At 60.4% G+C, this 6,000-nt stretch overlaps 1 protein-coding gene across 3 annotated transcripts in view; it reads right to left on the reverse strand.

The window, feature by feature from the left end:
* The window catches only part of LOC129822396 (protein-tyrosine sulfotransferase 1), a 97,350-nt gene extending 91,654 nt beyond the window's left edge, over window positions 1-5,696 (reverse strand). The window contains exon 1 of one of the 3 annotated variants that reach the window (XM_055880649.1): window positions 5,482-5,696. The gene's annotated coding sequence lies outside the window, so the exon portion shown is untranslated. Of the gene's footprint in view, window positions 1-4,622; window positions 4,879-5,481 lie in introns of those variants that run through there. The other 2 variants (XM_055880651.1, XM_055880650.1) reach the window with 2 other exon arrangements.
* Between the last annotated feature and the right edge of the window lie 304 nt (window positions 5,697-6,000).

Here is a 6,000-nt window from a genome sequence, read left to right on the forward strand (position 1 = left end):
GCTGCGTAGGGTACGGCTGCGTAGGGTACGGGCTGCGTAGGGTACGGGCTGCGTGGAGTACGGGCTGCGTAGGGTACGGGCTGCGTAGGGTACGGGCTGCGTAGGGTACGGGCTGCGTAGGGTACGGGCTGCATGGGGTACGGCTGCGTATGGTACGGGCTGCGTAGGGTACGGGCTGCGTGGAGTACGGCTGCGTAGGGTACGGGCGGCGTAGGGTACGGCTGCGTGGAGTACGGCTGCGTGGGGTAGGGGCTGCGTGGAGTACGGCTGCGTAGGGTACGGGCTGCGTAGGGTACGGGCTGCGTAGGGTACGGGCTGCGTAGGGTACGGGCTGCGTAGGGTACGGCTGCGTAGGGTACGGGCTGCGTAGGGTACGGGCTGCGTGGAGTACGGCTGCGTAGGGTACGGGCTGCGTGGGGTACGGGCTGCGTGGAGTACGGCTGCGTAGGGTACGGGCTGCGTGGAGTACGGCTGCGTAGGGTACGGGCTGCGTAGGGTACGGCTGCAAAGGGTACGGCTGCGTAGGGTACGGCTGCGTAGGGTACGGGCTGCGTAGGGTACGGCTGCGTAGGGTACGGCTGCGTAGGGTACGGCTGCGTAGGGTACGGCTGCGTAGGGTACGGGCTGCGTAGGGTACGGCTGCGTAGGGTACGGGCTGCGTGGAGTACGGCTGCGTAGGGTACGGGCTGCGTGGAGTACGGCTGCGTAGGGTACGGGCTGCGTGGAGTACGGCTGCGTAGGGTACGGGCTGCGTGGAGTACGGCTGCGTAGGGTACGGGCTGCGTGGAGTACGGCTGCGTAGGGTACGGGCTGCGTGGAGTACGGCTGCGTAGGGTACGGCTGCGTAGGGTACGGCTGCGTAGGGTACGGGCTGCGTAGGGTACGGGCTGCGCAGGGTACGGCTGCGTAGGGTACGGGCTGCGTGGGGTACGGCTGCGTAGGGTACGGGCTGCGTGGGGTACGGCTGCGTAGGGTACGGGCTGCATGGGGTACGGCTGCGTAGGGTACGGGCTGCATGGGGTACGGCTGCGTAGGGTACGGGCTGCGTGGAGTACGGCTGCGTAGGGTACGGGCTGCGTGGGGTACGGCTGCGTAGGGTACGGGCTGCGTGGAGTACGGCTGCGTAGGGTACGGCTGCGTAGGGTACGGGCTGCGTGGGGTACGGCTGCGTAGGGTACGGGCTGCGTGGGGTACGGCTGCGTAGGGTACGGGCTGCGTGGAGTACGGCTGCGTAGGGTACGGGCTGCGTGGGGTACGGCTGCGTAGGGTACGGGCTGCGTGGAGTACGGCTGCGTAGGGTACGGGCTGCGTGGGGTACGGCTGCGTAGGGTACGGGCTGCGTGGAGTACGGCTGCGTAGGGTACGGGCTGCGTAGGGTACGGGCTGCGTGGAGTACGGCTGCGTAGGGTACGGGCTGCGTGGAGTACGGCTGCGTAGGGTACGGGCTGCGTGGAGTACGGGCTGCGTGGGGTACGGGCTGCGTGGAGTACGGGCTGCGTAGGGTACGGGCTGCGTGGAATACGGCTGCGTAGGGTACGGCTGCGTAGGGTACGGCTGCGTAGGGTACGGCTGCGTAGGGTACGGCTGCGTAGGGTACGGGCTGCATGGGGTACGGCTGCGTAGGGTACGGGCTGCATGGCGTACGGCTGCGTAGGGTACGGGCTGCATGGGGTACGGCTGCGTAGGGTACGGGCTGCGTGGAGTACGGCTGCGTAGGGTACGGGCTGCGTGGAGTACGGGCTGCGTGGGGTACGGGCTGCGTGGAGTACGGCTGCGTAGGGTACGGGCTGCGTGGGGTACGGGCTGCGTGGAGTACGGCTGCGTAGGGTACGGGCTGCGTGGAGTACGGCTGCGTAGGGTACGGGCTGCGTGGAGTACGGCTGCGTAGGGTACGGGCTGCGTGGAGTACGGCTGCGTAGGGTACGGCTGCGTAGGGTACGGGCTGCATGGGGTACGGCTGCGTAGGGTACGGGCTGCATGGGGTACGGCTGCGTAGGGTACGGGCTGCGTGGAGTACGGCTGCGTAGGGTACGGGCTGCATGGGGTACGGCTGCGTAGGGTACGGGCTGCGTGGAGTACGGCTGCGTAGGGTACGGGCTGCGTGGAGTACGGCTGCGTAGGGTACGGGCTGCGTGGAGTACGGCTGCGTAGGGTACGGGCTGCGTGGAGTACGGCTGCGTAGGGTACGGGCTGCGTGGAGTACGGCTGCGTAGGGTACGGGCTGCGTGGAGTACGGGCTGCGTGGGGTACGGGCTGCGTGGAGTACGGCTGCGTAGGGTACGGGCTGCGTGGGGTACGGGCTGCGTGGAGTACGGCTGCGTAGGGTACGGGCTGCGTGGAGTACGGCTGCGTAGGGTACGGTACGGCTGCGTAGGGTACGGCTGCGTAGGGTACGGCTGCGTAGGGTACGGCTGCGTAGGGTACGGCTGCGTAGGGTACGGGCTGCGTAGGGTACGGCTGCGTAGGGTACGGGCTGCATGGGGTACGGCTGCGTAGGGTACGGGCTGCTTGGCGTACGGCTGCGTAGGGTACGGGCTGCATGGGGTACGGCTGCGTAGGGTACGGGCTGCGTGGAGTACGGCTGCGTAGGGTACGGGCTGCGTGGAGTACGGGCTGCGTGGGGTACGGGCTGCGTGGAGTACGGCTGCGTAGGGTACGGGCTGCGTAGGGTACGGCTGCGTAGGGTACGGCTGCGTAGGGTACGGCTGCGTAGGGTACGGCTGCGTAGGGTACGGCTGCGTAGGGTACGGCTGCGTAGGGTACTGGCTGCGTAGGGTACGGCTGCGTAGGGTACGGGCTGCGTGGAGTACGGCTGCGTAGGGTACGGGCTGCGTGGAGTACGGCTGCGTAGGGTACGGGCTGCGTGGAGTACGGCTGCGTAGGGTACGGGCTGCGTGGAGTACGGCTGCGTAGGGTACGGGCTGCGTGGAGTACGGCTGCGTAGGGTACGGGCTGCGTGGAGTACGGCTGCGTAGGGTACGGGCTGCGTGGAGTACGGCTGCGTAGGGTACGGGCTGCGTAGGGTACGGCTGCGTAGGGTACGGCTGCGTAGGGTACGGGCTGCGTAGGGTACGGCTGCGTAGGGTACGGCTGCGTAGGGTACGGCTGCGTAGGGTACGGCTGCGTAGGGTACGGCTGCGTAGGGTACGGGCTGCGTAGGGTACGGCTGCGTAGGGTACGGGCTGCGTGGAGTACGGCTGCGTAGGGTACGGGCTGCGTGGAGTACGGCTGCGTAGGGTACGGGCTGCGTGGAGTACGGCTGCGTAGGGTACGGGCTGCGTGGAGTACGGCTGCGTAGGGTACGGGCTGCGTGGAGTACGGCTGCGTAGGGTACGGGCTGCGTGGAGTACGGCTGCGTAGGGTACGGCTGCGTAGGGTACGGGCTGCATGGGGTACGGGCTGCGTAGGGTACGGGCTGCATGGGGTACGGCTGCGTAGGGTACGGGCTGCGTGGAGTACGGCTGCGTAGGGTACGGGCTGCGTGGGGTACGGCTGCGTAGGGTACGGGCTGCGTGGAGTACGGCTGCGTAGGGTACGGGCTGCGTGGAGTACGGCTGCGTAGGGTACGGGCTGCGTGGAGTACGGCTGCGTAGGGTACGGGCTGCGTGGAGTACGGCTGCGTAGGGTACGGGCTGCGTGGAGTACGGCTGCGTAGGGTACGGGCTGCGTGGAGTACGGCTGCGTAGGGTACGGGCTGCATGGGGTACGGCTGCGTAGGGTACGGGCTGCGTGGGGTACGGCTGCGTAGGGTACGGGCTGCGTAGGGTACGGCTGCGTAGGGTACGGGCTGCGTGGGGTACGGCTGCGTAGGGTACGGGCTGCGTAGGGTACGGCTGCGTAGGGTACGGGCTGCGTGGAGTACGGGCTGCGTAGGGTACGGGCTGCGTGGAGTACGGCTGCGTAGGGTACGGGCTGCGTGGAGTACGGCTGCGTAGGGTACGGGCTGCATGGGGTACGGCTGCGTAGGGTACGGGCTGCGTGGAGTACGGCTGCGTAGGGTACGGGCTGCGTGGAGTACGGCTGCGTAGGGTACGGGCTGCATGGGGTACGGCTGCGTAGGGTACGGGCTGCGTGGAGTACGGCTGCGTAGGGTACGGGCTGCATGGGGTACGGCTGCGTAGGGTACGGGCTGCGTGGAGTACGGCTGCGTAGGGTACGGGCTGCATGGCGTACGGCTGCGTAGGGTACGGGCTGCGTGGGGTACGGGCTGCGTGGGGTACGGGCTGCTTCGGGTACCATGTCACCAGAATATGAATAAACATAGAGTCTACTCCGTCTATGAAACAAATAAATCAACCACTTTCTACCAAGAGTTCCATCGCTATAACAACCATGGGCTCAAAACATTTTGTAATATGAATCATATTTATACTATAATAACCACACAAATAGCTATTATATAATCCTCCCTGCTTGGTCTTTCGGTTATTGCTAATAGAGAGTGAACTGGAGAACACCAAATATCTGGCGTCCACATTTCTTTTCAACATGACACAGAGAAATGAGAAGTTTTGTCAACAGCTGTAGGAATGGTCTGTAATGGAAACACATTCATGTTAACCCATTCCTTCAGTTATGGTTACTGCAGACCGCTAATAGCAAAACATCCGAGGTAGACCTACTTCATCGCTGGTTGCCGAGATTCAAAAAGATTGGTCTTGAGCAATTAGGCTCCATATAGGCCTTGAAGGTCAAGTGTAGGAGGCATCCCTTGGAACACTTTAAACACATTATCACGTTTGCATAATTCCGTCCAACATAAATCCTGTGCAATGCTGACCAGTAAGGATTACACCGCAATAGTCTACATACAAGATATCGTCTGATGTGGACATATCCAAGGTAAAAAACTAACGACGGGATTTTACCTGCGGTACCTACGTCAGTCTTCCGTTTACACAACCCTCCGCTACAGATACATAGGTCGATCATCACCCCCCCCCCCCCCAAATCATCATCATCATCATCATCAGCAGCAGCAATGTTTGCTGTTTAGTTGTAACTGTTGATGTGTGCACCATTGTTTAAGATACGCGCATTATTTATAGGCTGCATAAAATGTTCTGGTTAAAAAGACGTTACTTCCAATACAGAGACAAAACCCTCGATCAATGTAGATGTCTATTTGTCATGGGCTTGACAGATCATGTTTATCGTTACGCCAAGACGTGATACATGTTCAGCCTTCATACACCGGGCGGCACGTGCTAAAACGTTTCTACAGTGATGCAAAGCTATCAGCGAATGCCAAAGAATGACGAATTATAGATAGATCTGAGCTAAAAACGACATAGTAAAAAAGACTTCCGAATGAGTTATGCTCAGAATGTGCAGTGATTGGTATTCTACTAAGTAGACAGTCGCGGTTAGCGCCGCTGATGCTGGAAGAGAAGAGCAAAGGAAGAAAAATAAAAAAAAAGAGAGGAACATTTCTCCACTGTCGCAATCTTCTTTCCTTTGATAAAATACAAAAACACCCACCTAAATGTAGAGGATCCAGCGCGGGGGAGAGTTGATCAAGCTGCGTATCTAATGGTTGAACACCGTTACTCCTACATTCCATCCGTTCTATTTGCTCCCTTGTTGTTCCACTGATCGCGACACACACTATTACTTGTTCCTGCTTTCTTTTCAATTGTATCGCCGCAAACGCGTCACCCCTTACTTTACTAGAGTCTGGTGTAATCATTAGTCCAAACAGTTGCGTTTTGCAACGAAACCGAAAGTTTCTATTGGATAAATTCAGGTAGGTCCCGCCCCGTTTCCTTCCATTTGCTTCCGTTTTAGAAACGTTTTGCAACAGAATGGATGTAATGAATATGCTCTTAGTGGCCTGAAATTGCAAGCCGGTTTGCGATTGGACCACCTGCAGAAGACGATTCATAATGTGTCATGGTAGAGGATTGGTTAAAGGCTTTGAAGGGTGGGGTTAGAATGTACCCACGCTTTTAAAGAGACAGTGGACTCCGTTTGAAATATTGGTGCGACAGCTCACTGCAA

The sequence above is a fragment of the Salvelinus fontinalis genome, chromosome 24 (assembly GCF_029448725.1).
Source record: "Salvelinus fontinalis isolate EN_2023a chromosome 24, ASM2944872v1, whole genome shotgun sequence".
NCBI lineage: Eukaryota > Metazoa > Chordata > Actinopteri > Salmoniformes > Salmonidae > Salvelinus > Salvelinus fontinalis.